The sequence below is a fragment of the Bos grunniens genome, chromosome 5, assembly GCF_055505025.1.
Source record: "Bos grunniens cultivar Pamir isolate PY7600 chromosome 5, Bosgru_T2T1.0, whole genome shotgun sequence".
Taxonomy (NCBI): domain Eukaryota; kingdom Metazoa; phylum Chordata; class Mammalia; order Artiodactyla; family Bovidae; genus Bos; species Bos grunniens.
In genome coordinates, this window is record NC_141169.1 from 102,003,263 (window position 1) to 102,019,365 (window position 16,103).

Below are 16,103 nucleotides of genomic sequence, written 5' to 3' on the forward strand. Positions count from 1 at the left end.
TGCAGTGCTGACCAGGGCAAACAAAGAAACAAAGCACAACCGGACAAAAAGATTCACCAATAATTGAGCTGCCTTTGAGAATGAATGTTGATGCCCTTAAAAGGAAGACAACATAAACAAAATGTGGTCTATATATATGTTGGGGAGGAGGAAATCCCCCACACACACCCCTCTAGAGTACTTGTGGCTGGACTAATAATAAAATTGACACGACAGATTAACAGGAGAAAGAAAAACATTTTAATTCATGAACATGGAGGAGTCATAGAAATGGGACCTAAGAGGTGACCAAAGCAGGCAGCTTTTATATTTCGCAGACAAAGAAACAATAAATTTGTGAGGAGCTGACAAGGCAAAGAAACTTGGGTTTTGAGTGACCAATCAGTGAAGAATATAGACAGAGTTGGGCACTGGGGTAATAAATAAAAGAAGTAACAAGTTTGTTTATACGAGATTCTTGGCCCCAAATTCTGTCTTTGGTGATAAGGGTGGACTTCTATCAGTACCTCCAGAGGTGGGAAGCACTCCTTTCACAGAAGAGGCTTACTTCCTGCTTTCAGGGAGACAGAGAGGAAGGCCACAGAGTCACTCTTGAATAGGCCATTTCTTAAGTAACTTTAATTGAGAATAATCAATGTGCCACTGAGGCACATTTGGGGGTAGTCTACCCTGGGCCCCAACAAACACATACAGTGAAATAATATTCAGTCTTTAAAATGAAGAAAATCCTGTCACATCCCATAACATGGATAAACCTTGAAGGCCTTAGTTTAGTTTCTGCTTCACTCTTGTCCAACTCTTTGCAACCTCAGGGACTATAGCCTGCCAGGCTCCTCTGTCCATGGAATTTTCCAGGCAAGAAAAGTGTGTTGCCATTTCCTCCTCGGGAGGATCTTCCTGACCCAGAGATGGAACCCACATCTCCTGCCTCTCCTGCATTGCAGGCAGAAAGGAAATACACTGATTGCAAAAAGACAAACACTTTGTGATTCTTTCCACTTGTATGAAGTATCCAAAACATTCAAATTCATACAAACAGAAAATAGATTGGTGGTGGCCAGGAACTGGGGAGGGGGAAAAATGGGTTGTTGTTTAATGGCTTAAGAGTTTCAGTTTTGCAACACGAAAAACTTCTGGAGATTGGCTACATAACAATGTGAATATACTTGTATTAGTCTGCCTAGGCTGTCATGGCAAAATGCCATAGACTTAAACAATCGAAATTTATTTTCTCACTGTTACAGACACTGGAAATCCACAATTAACAGGCCTGAAGAACTGGGGTCTAGTGAGACCACCCACCTTGGGTTGCAGCAGCTACCTTCTCACTATGGTCTCACATGGCCTTTGCTCTGTGCAGGTATACAAAAGAGAGAGAGCAAGGGAGCTCTGTATTGTCTCTTCTGATAAGGACACTAAGCTGCTCAGATTAGGACCCCACTGTTATGAAGTCATTAACCTTAATTATTACTTCCTTACAGGCCCTTCTCCAATAGAGCCACACTGGAGGTTAAGCCTTCAGCATATGAACTTGGGGGTGGGAGGCGACACAAATATTCAGTCCATAACAATACTTAACACTACTGAACCGACAAACTTTAAAATGGTTAAGATGTTTTTAAAAAAAAAAAAAAGGAAGAAGGAAAAAAGGAAGGCAACCTAAGAACCAGGGCTCCTTGAGGAAATGACTAATTCTAGGCCCAGGATGGAAAATACACAAGATGAACCTGGAGCATCTTTCAGTCTTTTAGTGCTGGAAAAGCTCCTGAAATCCAAAATGAAACAATTAAGAGCAATAAAATTAATTGGATTATATTGTAAGTATTGGATGTATTGCATTATAACCCAGGAATTAAAAAAAAAAGAATTTATGAATCCACAGCAACTTATTTTTATTTATTCTCAACAAATAAAGATTGTATACATTTAAGATATACAATGTGAAAGTTTTGATATAAGTATTCATTGTGAAATAATTACAATAAAATTAATAAAAATATCCATCACCTCCAATAGTTAACGTGTGTGTGTGTGTGTGTGTGTGTGTTATGTAGTGGTGGTAACACTTGAAATCTGCTCTCTTAGAAAATTTCAAGTAAACGGTCATCACTATGATATACATTAGGTCTCAAGAACTTACTCATCTTATAACTGAAAGTTTATACCCTTGATCAATATTTCCCATTTTCCTCCACCCACCAATCCCTGGTAACCTTTCTACCCTGTGTTACTATGAGTTCAACCTTTTTAGTTTCAAATAGTGAGATCATGTGAGATTGGTCTTTCTGCAGACAGTTTCACTTAGATAATATCCTCTGGGTTTATCTATGCTGTGGCAGAATGGCAGAATTCCCTTCTTTCTAAAAGTTGAATAATTTTCCTTTTTATACATACATCTCACATTTTCTTTATTCATTCATCTATCACCAGACACAAAGGCTGTTTCCATATCACAGTCATTTTGAGTAATGCTGCAAAGAACATAATAGTGCGGGTATCTCTTTGAAATAGTGATTTTTTCTTGGATACATACCCAGAAGTGGGATTGCTGCATCATATGGTGGCTCTATTTTTCATTTTTTGAGGGGCCTCAATGTTCTTTCTCATAGTGATTATACAAATTTACACTTCCATTCATTTTGATTTTTCTTTGCCCTGCAGAAACAGTTTGATTTTGTGTGTGTGTGTGTGTTAGTTGCTTAGTCGTGTCCGACTCTGCAACGCCATAAACCACAGCCCCACCAGGCCCCTCTGTCCATGGGATTCTCCAGGCAAGAACACTGGAGTGGGTTACCATTTCCTCCTCCAAAAGGAACTATAGAAAGAAAGAAAGTGAAGTCACTCAGTCATGTCCGACTCTTTGCGACCCCATGGACTGTAGCCTCCCAGGCTCACCCATCCATGGAATTTTCCAGGCAAGAGTACTGGAGTGGGTTGCCATTTCCCTCTCCAGGTAGATTTGCTATAGTCCTACATATTTATTTTGGCTTAGTTGCCTGTGCTTTTGGTGTATATTCCAAAAAACTCATTGCCAAGACCAAGGTCAAGGAGGTTTCCCCCTATGTTTCCTACTAGGGGTTCCACGGTTTCAGATCTTACTTTTAATTTTTTAATCCATTTTGAGTCATTTTTGTGCATGGTGTAAAAAAAAAAAAGGTGTGTGTGTAGGGGGGGGCAATTTCATTCCTTTGCATGTAGAAATCCCATGGACAGAGAAGCCTGATAGGTTATAGTCCATGGGGTTGTAAAGAGTCAGACATGACTTAGCAGCTAACAACAAAAACAATCCAGTTTTCCCAATATCATTTATTTAAGAGACTATCCTTTCTCCATTGTACAGACTTGATTCCTTTGTCAGAAATTAGCTGATTAATAAACATGAAGTTGACTTCCTTCATATACATAAAGAAGGAATGATGCAGGCAAAATGAAACTTTTTCCTACCATTTTTTTTTCATGGTTATTCTCAAGTTTTTGGCTCTGTTGTGTTGCTAATGCTTCTTAAGTGAACTCCTGAGGTCACCCAGAGCAATTTTTGTTAGTAGATACCTGTCTAATTGTTGTTCTTTGTGGGAAGGACAGAGGTTGGACTCTCCTTCTCTGCCATCATGCTGATGTCACTCCTCTAAATCTGTACTGATTTAAATAAATAACTGAATAAATACATAAATGGGGGAGAAGTTAAAACTTTCCTTACAGAGATTCCAAACAATATATGGAGATATTCCTGCCTCATGATGTGTAATTTATTCCTTCTCCCCTTGAGCATTGGCAAGACTTAGCGACTCACTTCTGAATAATAAGGTATGGATGTGAAATACAGTAATTTTATGTCAGAGAAACCTGGCATATACAACTGAAACCCATGAACAGGGTTAAAAGTGTGAACCATTAGAGATGTCTTGTTGATATCATGCACCTGAACATGATGCAATGAGAAAGACACCTAATCACTAAAGTATATTTCACCAAAACCCTTAACATCAGACAAACATGAAAAATAATCAAATCACTACAGTCTGAGAAGTATTCTCAATTCAGTTCAGTTCAGTCGCTCAGTCATGTCCGACTCTTTGCAACCGCATGAATCGCAGCACACCAGGCCTCCCTGTCCATCACCAACTCCTAGAGTTTACTCAAACTCACGTCCATCGAGTCGTGATGCCATCCAGCCATCTCATCCTCTGCCGTCCCCTTCTCCTCCCGCCCCCAATCCCTCCCAGCATCAGGGTCTTTTCCAATGAGTCAGCTCTTCGCATCAGGTGGCCAAAGCACTGGAGTTTCAGCTTTAGCATCAGTCCTTCCAATGAACACCCAGGACTGATCTCCTTTAGAATGGACTGGTTGGATCTCCTTGCAGTCCAAGGAACTCTCAAGAGTCTTCCCTAACACCACAGTTCAAAAGCATCAATTCTTCAGCACTCAGCCTTCTTCACAGTCCAACTCTCACATCCATACATGACCACTGGAAAAACCATAGCCTTGACTAGATGGACCTTTGTTGGCAAAGTAATGTCTCTGCTTTTGAATATGCTATCTAGGTTGGTCATAACTTTCCTTCCGAGGAGTAGGTGTCTTTTAATTTCATGGCTGCAATCACCATCTGCAGTGATTTTTGGAGCCCAAAAAAATAAAGTCTGACACTGTTGACACTGTTTCCACTCTTTCCCCATCTATTTCCCATGAAGAGAAGTATTCTGAATATCTAATCACTACTCTTCAAATTCATCAAGGTCATAACACATAAAACACCAGAGAAAACTACAAAATAAGGAAAACTAAATGCAAATGTAAAAAACTAAATGTAAATGGGTTACATCCTGGAGTAGGAAAAAAAATAATAGTGGAAAACTGGTGAGATTCAAAGAAAACCTGGAGTTAGTTAATAATAATGTAGCAATGTTTATTTCTTGGCTTTGACAAATGTACCATGATTATTTAAATGTTGACATTGGGGGAGTGGGGTGAAGGGTATAAAGGAATGCTTTCTACTATCTTTGAAACTTTGAAGAAGTTCAGCAGAGAAGTAGAAACTATAAAATAGAACCAAGTGAATATTCTAAAACAGAAAAAAAATCCACAAATTTTTACTTTAACATTTTTTTTAAAATGAGATTAACAGCAAATTTGAGAGAACAAAAGAAAAAGTCAGTGAATGTGAAGATCTATTGCTAAGAATTATCTAATATGAAAAAAAGAGGAAGAAATGAACTTCTCTTGAGTTCCCAGAGTTTTAGTGACCTGTAGGATAATGTCAAGTAGTGTAATGTAAGTACTATATTTATAAGGTTCTAGAAATACAGGAGAAATATAATAGAGAAGCACAAGAATTTGAAGAATTAATGGTCAAATAATCCCCAAATATAGTGCAAAACTTAACAGCTATGAGAAAATGAATCCCAATGAGGATAAAAGGAATATCACACATAAAGAATAATGTGATAAAACTGCTGAAAACCAAGGATAAAGAGAAAAGGTTGCAAGCAGTCAGACTAAAATAACACATTAACAAAGGATAACAATGACATGAATGGTAGCTGAATTTTCATCAGAAACCAAAAAAGAGAAAGACAACAGAATGATATTTTTAGTAAGGTAACAGAATAACACTATTGGTTCAGCCACTATGAAAAACAGTATGGAGGTTCCTCAAAAACTTAAAAATAAAACTACCATATGATCCAGAAATTCCATTTCTGGGGACATATCCAAGGGAAATTAAGTCACATTCTCAAAGAGATACTGTGCCTCCATGTTCACTGCAGCATCATTTTTCATAGTTAAGACATGGCAATAACATGTGTCCATCAATTAATGAATGGTTAAAGAAAATGTAAGACATATATCTGTCTCACATTTATATATACATATACGTTTGTATGCATGTATGTTCAGTTCAGTTCAATTGACTAAACTGTTTCCACTGTTTCCCCATCTATTTGCCATGAAGTGATAGGACTAGATGCCATGATCTTACTTTTCTGAATGTTGAATTTAAGCCAACTTTTTCACTCTCCTCTTTCACTTTCATCAAGATGCTCTTTAGTTCTTCTTCCCTTTCTGCCATAAGGGTGGTGTCATCTGCATATCTGAGGTTATTGATATTTCTCCTGGCAATCTTGATTCCAGCTTGTGCTTCCTCCAGCCCAGCGTTTCTCATGATGTACTCTGCATAGAAGTTAAATAAATAGGCTGACAATATACAGCCTTGACGTACTCCTTTTCCTATTTGGAACCAGTCTGTTCTAACTGTTCTAACTGTTGCTTCCTGATCTGCATACAGGTTTCTTAAGAGGCAGGTTAGGTGGTCTCGTATTCCCATCTCTTTCAGAATTTTCCAGTTTATTGTGATCCACACAGTCAAAGGCTTTGGCATAGTCAATAAAACAGAAATAGATGTTTTTCTGGAACTCTCTTGCTTTTTCCATGATCCAGCAGATATTGGCAATTTGATCTCTGGTTCCTCTGCCTTTTCTAAAACCAGCTTGAACATCTGGAAGTTTACAGTTCACTTATTGCTGAAGCCTGGCTTGGAGAATTTTGAGCATTACTTTGCTAGCATGTGAGATGAGTGCAATTGTATGGTAGTCTGAGCATTCTTTGGCATTGCTTTTCTTTGGGATTGGGATGAAAACTGACCTTTTCCAGTCCTGTGGCCACTGCTGAGTTTTCCAAATGTGCTGGCATATTGAGTGCAGCACTTTCACAGCATCATCTTTTAGGATTTGAAATAACTCAACTGGAATTCCATCACCTCCACTAGCTTTGTTCATAGTGATGCTTCCTAAGGCCCACTTGACTTCACATTCCAGGATGTCTGGCTCTAGGTGAGTGATCACACCATCATGGTTATCTGGGTCATGAAGATCTTTATATCATTCAGCCATAAAACAGAAGAGAAGGAAATTCTGCTACTTGTGACAACATGGATAGACCCCGAACTCATAGAAAGAGAAAGTATAACAGTGGCTGTCAGGGACCAGGGAAGGAGAAATGGAGAGATGTTGGTCAAAAGGTACAAGCTTCCAGTTACAAGATGAATAAATTCTAGAGATTTAAAGTACAATATAGTGGCTATACCTAACAACACTGTATTGTATACTTCAAATTTGCTGAGAGTAAATCTTAAATGTTATTCCTGTCATAAAAAAATAAAGGTAAGTATGTGAGCTGACTGATTTAGAAATTAACTTTACTGTGGTAATCATTTCACAACATAAATATGTATCAAATCATCAGGTTGCACACCTTAAATTTACACAATGATATATGCCAATCATGGGCTTCCTGGATAGCTCAGCTGGTAAAAAAAATCCGCCTGTAATGCAAAAGACCCCAGTTCAATTCCTGGGTCAGGAAGGTCCCCTGGAGAAGGAATAGGCACCCCAGTATTCTTGGGCTTCCCTAGTGGCTCAGACAGCAAAGGATCTGCTTGCAATGTGGGAGACCTGGGTTCAGTCCCTGAGTTGGGAAGATCCCCTGGAGAAGGGAATGGCTATCCACTCCAGTATTCTTGCCTGGAGAATCCCCATGGACAGAGGGCTACAGTCCATGGAGTCAAAAAGAGCCAGACACAACTGAGCAACTATCCACAGCACAGAGTAATTAAGGTGACTTTTTGTACATCTAAAAAAAAAATGCACACATTTCTAAATAATACATGGGTCAAATTTTGAAAATATTAATTATTATAAAAACACAATAGGAAAATTTGTAGAACACAGCTAAAACAGAGGCTTAGAGGGAATTCTAAAGCTATAAGTGAATACAGAAGCAGAAAGACTTTAAATAATCAAGTTTAAGAAAATAGAAAAAGAAGGGCAAATTAAAACCAAAGTAAGCAGAAGAAAGGTCAGAATTTTAAAATCTGAAATCAAGCAGCAATAGAAACCAAGCAATAGAAATTTTAAAAACCAATCAATAGAAAAATTAACAAAACCAAAATTTGGTTCTTTGATAAGATTATTGACTGATAAACTTTTTTTCCTTAATATATATATTTTATTGAAGTATAGTTGACTTATAATGCTTCAGGTGCAGAGCAAGGTGATTCAATTAAACATATACACATATATGATTTTTAAGATTACTTTCCACTACAGCTTATTACAAGAGATTGACTATAGTTCCCTGTACTATACAGTAAACCTTTGTTGCTTCTTGCATATATTTTTTTAATTAGACATCTACCATTCTATTCATACTAAGTCAAGTAAGTGGAATCAAAATATCATAAATTTTTTAGTTAGGCAAAAATTCATAAATTTTCTAAAATATATCTTATACATACTATTTATATATATGTATACAAAAGCTTTTCTACTATGCTTCATAAAGTCTTGAGAAAGAACATAAAAAAAAATAGATGGAGAAACTGGAAAACATAAACTAAAATGGGATTACTGAATATGAAATAAAAAAAGTGAAACAAGCTAGATAAAAATAAAGATCATCATATAGTCCTGTTGTTTTTAAACATGGCTGCTCGTTAGAAACATATCTGGAGTTTTGGAGGGAAAAAGCTGTAATACCTGGGCATTTGTATTTTTCAAAAAAATTCCAAGATAATTCTGATATACATCTGGATTTTTAAAAGTGATTACAGATTTTTCTATTAAATAGTAGTTTGGTGATATAGAATTCTATTATATTTCTGTATCTTGAAATAAAAGGAAGATTTACACTAGCTTACTTCAAGACTTATAAAATTAGAAGAATCAAGACAGCGTATTTTTGGCATAATAATAAACAAGAAGATCAATGGAACAGAATTAAGTCTAGCAATAGAACCACATTTATACAGTCAACTGATTTTCAACAAATGTACAAAGCAACTTAAGGAGAAAGAAAAGTCAACAAATGTTACTGGAAGACCTATATATCAACATGGGAAAAAAACTGACCTTGACTCAATTATACAAAAAAAAAAATTAATTTAAAATTGGCTTAAGTTGAAGAAAGTAGGGAAAACCACTAGACCATTCAGGTATGACCTAAATCAAATCCCTTATGATTATACAGTGGAAGGGACAGATTCAAAGGAAGAGATCTGATAGACACGGAGGTTCATGATATTGTACAGAAGGCACTGATCAAGATCATCCCCAAGAAAAAGAAATGCAAAAAGGCAAAGTGGTTTTCTGACAAGGCCTTACAAATAGCTGAGAAAAGAAGAGAAACTAAAGCCAAAGGAGAAAAAGAAAGATATACCCATTTGAATGCAGACTTCCAAAGAATAGCAAGGAGAGATAAGAAAGCCTCCACCAGTGATCAATGCAAAGAAATAGAGGGAAACAATAGAATGGGAAAGACCAAAGATCTCTTCAAGAAAATTAGAGATACCAAGGGAACATTTCATGCAAAGATGGGCTCAATAAAGGACAGAAATGGTAGGCACCTAACAGAAGCAGAAGATATTAAGAAGAGGTGGCAAGAATACACAGAAGAACTATACAAAAAATATCTTCATGACCCAGATAACCATGATGGTGTGATCACTCACCTAGAGCCAGACACCCTGGAATGTGAAGTCAAGTGGGCCTTAGGAAGCATCATTATAAACAAAACTAGTGGAGGTGATGGAATTCCAGTTATTTCAAATCCTAAAAGATGATGCTGTGAAAGTGCTGCACTCAATATGCCAGCAAATTTGGAAAACTCAGCAGTGGCCACAGGACTGGAAAAGGTCAGTTTTCATCCCAATCCCAAAGAAAGGCAATGCCAAAGAATGCTCAGACTACCATACAATTGCACTCATCTCACATGCTAGCAAAGTAATGCTCAAAATTCTCCAAGCCAGGCTTCAGCAATAAGTGAACTGTAAACTTCCAGATGTTCAAGCTGGTTTTAGAAAAGGCAGAGGAACCAGAGATCAAATTGCCAATATCTGCTGGATCATGGAAAAAGCAAGAGAGTTCCAGAAAAACATCTATTTCTGTTTTATTGACTATGCCAAAGCCTTTGACTGTGTGGATCACAATAAACTGGAAAATTCTGAAAGAGATGAGAATACCAGACCACCTGATCTGCCTCTTGATAAACCTATATGCAGGTCAGGAAGCAACAGTTAGAACTGGACATGGAACAACAGACTGGTTCCAAATAGGAAAAGGAGTACATCAAGGCTGTATATTGTCAGCCTGTTTATTTAACTTCTATGCAGAGTACATCATGAGAAACGCTGGGCTGTAAGAAGCACAAGCCGGAATCAAGATTGCCAGGAGAAATATCAATAACCTCAGATATGCAGATGACACCACTCTTATGGCAAAAAGTGAAGAGGAACTAAAAAGCCTCTTGATGAAAGTTAAAGAGGAGCGTGAAAAAGTTGGCTTAAAGTTCAACATTCAGAAAACAAAGATCATGGCATCTGGTCCCATCACTGCATGGGAAATAGATGGGGAAACGGTGGAAACAGCGTCAGACTTTATTTTTGGGGGCTCCAAAATCACTGCAGATGGTGACTGCAGCCATGAAATTAAAAGACGCTTACTGCTTGGAAGGAAAGTTATGACCTGCTACTGCTGCTGCTGCTGCTAAGTCGATTCAGTCGTGTCTGACTCTGTGCGACCCCAGAGACAGCAGCCCACCAGGCTCCCCCGTCCCTGGTATTCTCCAGGCAAGAACACTGGAGTGGGTTGCCATTTCCTTCTCCAGTGCATGAAAGTAAAGAGTGAAAGTGAAGTTGCTCAGTCATGTCCGACTCCTAGCGACCCCATGGACTGCAGCCCACCAGGCTCCTCCATCCATGGGATTTTCCAGGCAAGAGTGCTGGAGTGGGGTACCATTGCCTTCTCCGAGTTATGACCTAGATAGCATATTAAAAAGCAGAGGTATTACTTTGAGAACACAGGTCTGTCTAGTCAAGGCTGTGGTTTTTCCAGTGGTCATGTATGGATGTGAGAGTTGGACTGTGAAGAAAGCTTAGCGCTGAAGAATTGATGCTTTTCAACTGTGGTGCTGGAGAAGACTCTTGCAAGTCCATTGAACTGCAAGCAGATCCAGCCAGTCCATCCTAAAGGAGACCAGTCCTGGGTGTTCATTGGAAGGACTGATGCTCAGGCTGAAACTCCAATACTTTGGCCACCTCATGTGAAGAGCTGACTCATTGGAAAAGACCCTGATGCTGGGAGAGATTGCGGGCAAGAGGAGAAGGGGACGACAGAGGATGAGTTGGCTGGATGGCATCACCAACTCGATGCACATGAGTTTGGGTGAACTCCAGGAGTTGGTGATGGACAGGGAGGCCTGGCATGGTGTAATTCATGGGGTCACAAAGAGTCGGACACGACTGAGCAACTGAACTGAAGTGCTACTAGAGCCATCTTACAGAAAAAAACAAATGAACCTTTCGGCCAACCCAATATATAATTCAATTTTATATGAAATTCTGGAATAGACAAAATTAATCCATGGTAAAAATTTCAGAGCCTCTAGGGCTAGGAGAAATGACTGGAAAGGGGCATGAAGAAATTATCTTGGGTGATGAAATTTTTCTAAATCTGGATTAGAGGGTGTTATAGTTTTTCTAGTAGTCATGTATGGATATGAGAGTTGGACTGTGAAGAAAGCTGAGCGCCGAAGAATTGATGCTTTTGGACTGTGGTGTTGGAGAAGACTCTTGAGAGTCCCTTGGACTGCAAGGAGATCCAACCAGTCCATTCTGAAGGAGATCAGTCCTGGGTGTTCTTTGGAAGGACTGATGCTAAAGCTGGAACTTCAATACTTTGGCCACCTCATGTGAAGAGTTGACTCATTGGAAAAGACTCTGATGCTGGGAGGGATAGGGGGCAGGACAAGAAGGGGATGACAGAGGATGAGATGGCTGGATGGCATCACCGACTCGATGGATGTGAGTTTGAGTAAACTCCGGGAGTTGGTGACGGACAGGGAGGCCTGGCGTGCTGCAATTCATGGGATCTCAAAGAGTCAGACACAACTGAGCAACTGAATTGAACTGATAGTTGTGATGCACTTACCAAGATTCACTGAATTATATACTTAACAGTTGTGAATTTCATGATTTATACATTTTACTGCAACAACAAAAAATAAAGCTTTAAACAAATATTGAACTCTAATTAGTAGACTTTCTTTACCAGCTATAAAACTACTTCCTGTATTTTTCTCATGTATGAGCAAACATATAAATATACTGAATATAATTGGTGATGATGTCTCACCTTTGGCAAGATATATAGATTTCCTGTCTGCTGAGAAAGGCAAAAGCAATGATCACAAGTAACAATAAACATGCACTGTAATCAGATCTCAGTTTCTCAATACCCTTCTACACTAAAAGGAACCAGGCCCCCTTTGAGATATGACTGATACTAGGGTAAGAAAAGTTCAAGACCCACATGGAACATCTATGTACCCAAAAGTAAAAAAACTGCTCAAAAAATTACAGGGACCAGTCAAAAGGACAAAGAAGCCATCATAAAGAGGCTCCCACTGACAGTTCACCTAGTGACCCAAGCCCTCTGGCAATTTTTCTGTCATATCATCAGTCACCTGCAAATTCCTGTGGCAGGAACCACACTCTTTTTTCAAAGGTCTGAATCTCTCCCATGTGGTTGGCAAGGTAGCACTTACCTTAGGTTTCTAAGTCGCTTTCTTGTTAACTCAATTTCAGCCCTCAAGGCTGTAGCTATATTTTGTAGTTCCGACTTCTGCACAACTATTACAGTCCTCTCTTACCCCTTTTAGTAATTATTTTTTACTAAGAAACAATTCTTTACACAAAATTTTTCCTTAAAAATCCCTTATGTGGTGTCTGTCTTCTGATGGGATCCTGAGTGTGACACAATATTTCTCTCTTAGTCCTATCAAGCAATGCATACCTAAATCATGAGGCAACATCAGACCAAACCAAAATGAGAGACATTCTACAAAATAAATGGCCTGTACTTTTCAAAATGTCAAGGTCAAATATGATAAAGAAAAATGACAACTAATTGCAATGTGTCACTCTGACTTGGTTTCCATGGTTGGGAAAGGGAAAAAAGTGCTATAGATCCTAATTTTGATAATTATACTGTACTAATATAAGAATGTCTTTATTCTTAGGAAATACACACTGATGTACTTAGCAGTAATACTTAGTGGTAAAGGGGAACCTACCCTCATATTGTTCAAAATAAACGTGTATGCCTGTGTGTGTAGGGAGGATGGAAAAGCACGAAAGAGACTAACAAAGCAAATGGGGCAACATGTAAACACTTGGTGAATCTGGTAGTCTATGCAAGAGTTCTTTGTACTATTCTTGCATCTCTTCTAAAAATTTTAAGTTATATTAAAATTGAAAATTATATATTTAGTTCTTGAAATATGTTAAATATGATCATTTTTAAAAGGATAGCACCAATAAAAGTTCAAGATCGAAATCTGGTTCAAGAGGGCAAATTAAATACATGATGTATAATGGGACTAAGAAGCTACCAAACAAATTTTGAAAGATCACTGAACAGATCAGAAAATATAATAGAGTATATTTGATAGTGAAACCATAGAAAAATCCATTACACAGAATTCATACAGAACAAACCTGTTGAGAGCTTAAAAAAAGGCATTCCCAATGAAGTTCCCATCTCAATTTACTTTGTTTAGAAAGCAGTTCTATTGACATATACACACGACCTCAAAGCAATGAATTGAAGGAAGGATTCAGAATACCTAGCTCTTTCAAGCATCCTTCCCTTTTCTGCATATAGGAAAGAAGAGGCATCCTTAGCATTTGATTTTAAGAACCTCCTGGAATCACTTTCTTAATACTTTTTACCAGAGTATTGTTGATTTACAATGTTGTGTTAGTTTCGGCTGTATAGCAAAGTGTCAGTTATACATACACATATATCCACTTTTTTTTAGATTCTTTTCCCATATAGGTCATTCAGATCAGTTCACTTTAGTTCAGTCGCTCAGTCGTGTCCGACTCTTTGCGACCCCGTGAACCACAGCACGCCAGGCCTCCCTGTACATCACCAACTCCCGGAGTTCACCCAAACTCATGTCCATAGAGTCAGTGATGCCATCCAACCATCTCATCTTCTGTTGTCCCCTTCCCCTCCTGCCTTCAGTCTTTCCCAGCATCAGGGTCTTTTCAAATGAGTCAGCATCAGGTGGCCAAAGTATTGGAGTTTCAGCTTTGACATCAGTCCTTCCAATGAACACCCAGCACTGATCTCCTTTAGGATGGACTGCTTGGATCTCCTTGCAGTCCAAGGGACTCTCAAGAGTCTTCTCCAACACCACAATTCAAAAGCATCAATTTTTTGGTGCTCAGCTTTGTTTATAGTCCAACTCTCACATCCATACATGACCACTGGAAAAACCATAGCCTTGACTAGACGGACCTTTGTTGGCAAAGTAATGTCTCTGCTTTTTCATATGCTGTCTAGGTTGGTCATAACTTTCCTTCCAAGGAACAAGCGTCTTTTATTTATTTATTTATTTTCCTGCCACAGTATATTTATTTATTTACTTATTTTTTAATTTTATTTTTAAACTTTACAATATTGTATTGGTTTTGCCAAATATCGAAATGAATCCGCCACAGGTATACATGTGTTCCCCATCCTGAACCCTCCTCTCTCCTCATACCATCCCTCTGGGTCGTCCCAGTGCACCAGCCCCAAGCACCCAGTATCGTGCATCAAACCTGGACTGGCGACTCATCTCATACATGATAGTATACATGTTTCAATGCCATTCTCCCAAATTTTCCCACCCTCTCCCTCTCCCACAGAGTCCATAAGACTGTTCTATACATCAGTGTCTCTTTTGCTATTTCGTATACAGGGTTATTGTTACCATCTTTCTAAATTCCATATATATATGTTAGTATACTGTATTGGTGTCTTTCTTTCTGGCTTACTTCACTCTGTGTAATAGGCTCCAGTTTCATCCATCTCATTAGAACTGATTCAAATGAATTCTTTTTAGTGGCTGAGTAATACTCCATTGTGTATATGTACCACAGCTTTCTTATCCATTCATCTGCTGATGGACATCTAGGTTGCTTCCACGTCCTGGCTATTATAAACAGTGCTGTGATGAACATTGGGGTACACGTGTCTCTTTCCCTTCTGGTTTCCTCAGTGTGTATGCCCAGCAGTGGGATTGCTGGATCATAAGGCAGTTCTATTTCCAGTTTTTTAAGGAATCTCCACACTGTTCTCCATAGTGGCTGTGCTAGTTTGCATTCCCATCAACAGTGTAAGAGGGTTCCCTTTTCTCCACACCCTCTCCAGCATTTATTGCTTGTAGACTTTTGGATCACAGCCATTCTGACTGGCGTGAAATGGTACCTCATAGTAGTTTTGATTTGCATTTCTCTGATAATGAGTGATGTTGAGCATCTTTTCATGTGTTTGTTAGCCATCTGTATGTCTTCTTTGGAGAAATGTCTATTTAGTTCTTTGGCCCATTTTTTGATTGGGTCATTTATTTTTCTGGAATTGAGCTGTAGGAGTTGCTTGTATATTTTTGAGATTAGTTGTCTGTCAGTTGCTTCATAAGCGTCTTTTAATTTCATGGCTGCACTCACCACCTGCAGTGATTTTGGAGCCCAAAAAATAAAGTCAGCCACTGTTTCCATTGTTTCCCCATCTATTTGCCATGAAGTGATGCGACCGGATGCCATGATCTCAGTTTTCTGAATGTTGAGCTTTAAGCCAACTTTTTCACTCTCCTCTTTCAACTTTCAAGAGGCTCTTTAGTCATTCTTCCCTTTCTGCCATAAGGGTGTTGTCATCTGCATATATAGGTAATTACAGAGTGCTGAATAGAGCTTCCTGTGCTATTAAGTAGGTTATTATTAGTAATCTATTCTATGTATAGTCATGTGTATATGTGAATAAAACCACTTTCTAAACAAAGTAAACTAGTTTATTAGATCCCATCAGTAGACCCCATTACTTTGCGTGTGGGAGGAGAGGATGGATGTGGTGCAGTGTGGGGAGCATCCTTGCTAATGAAGAGCTACAGGCCCAGAGCAGGAAGGCAAAAAATAACCTCTAACTTCAACTTGTACCTCTGACAAGATCCTTGAGATCAGTTCTGACAGATGGCTCCCAGAAAGGCCCCTGAGCCCAAGAAGCAGG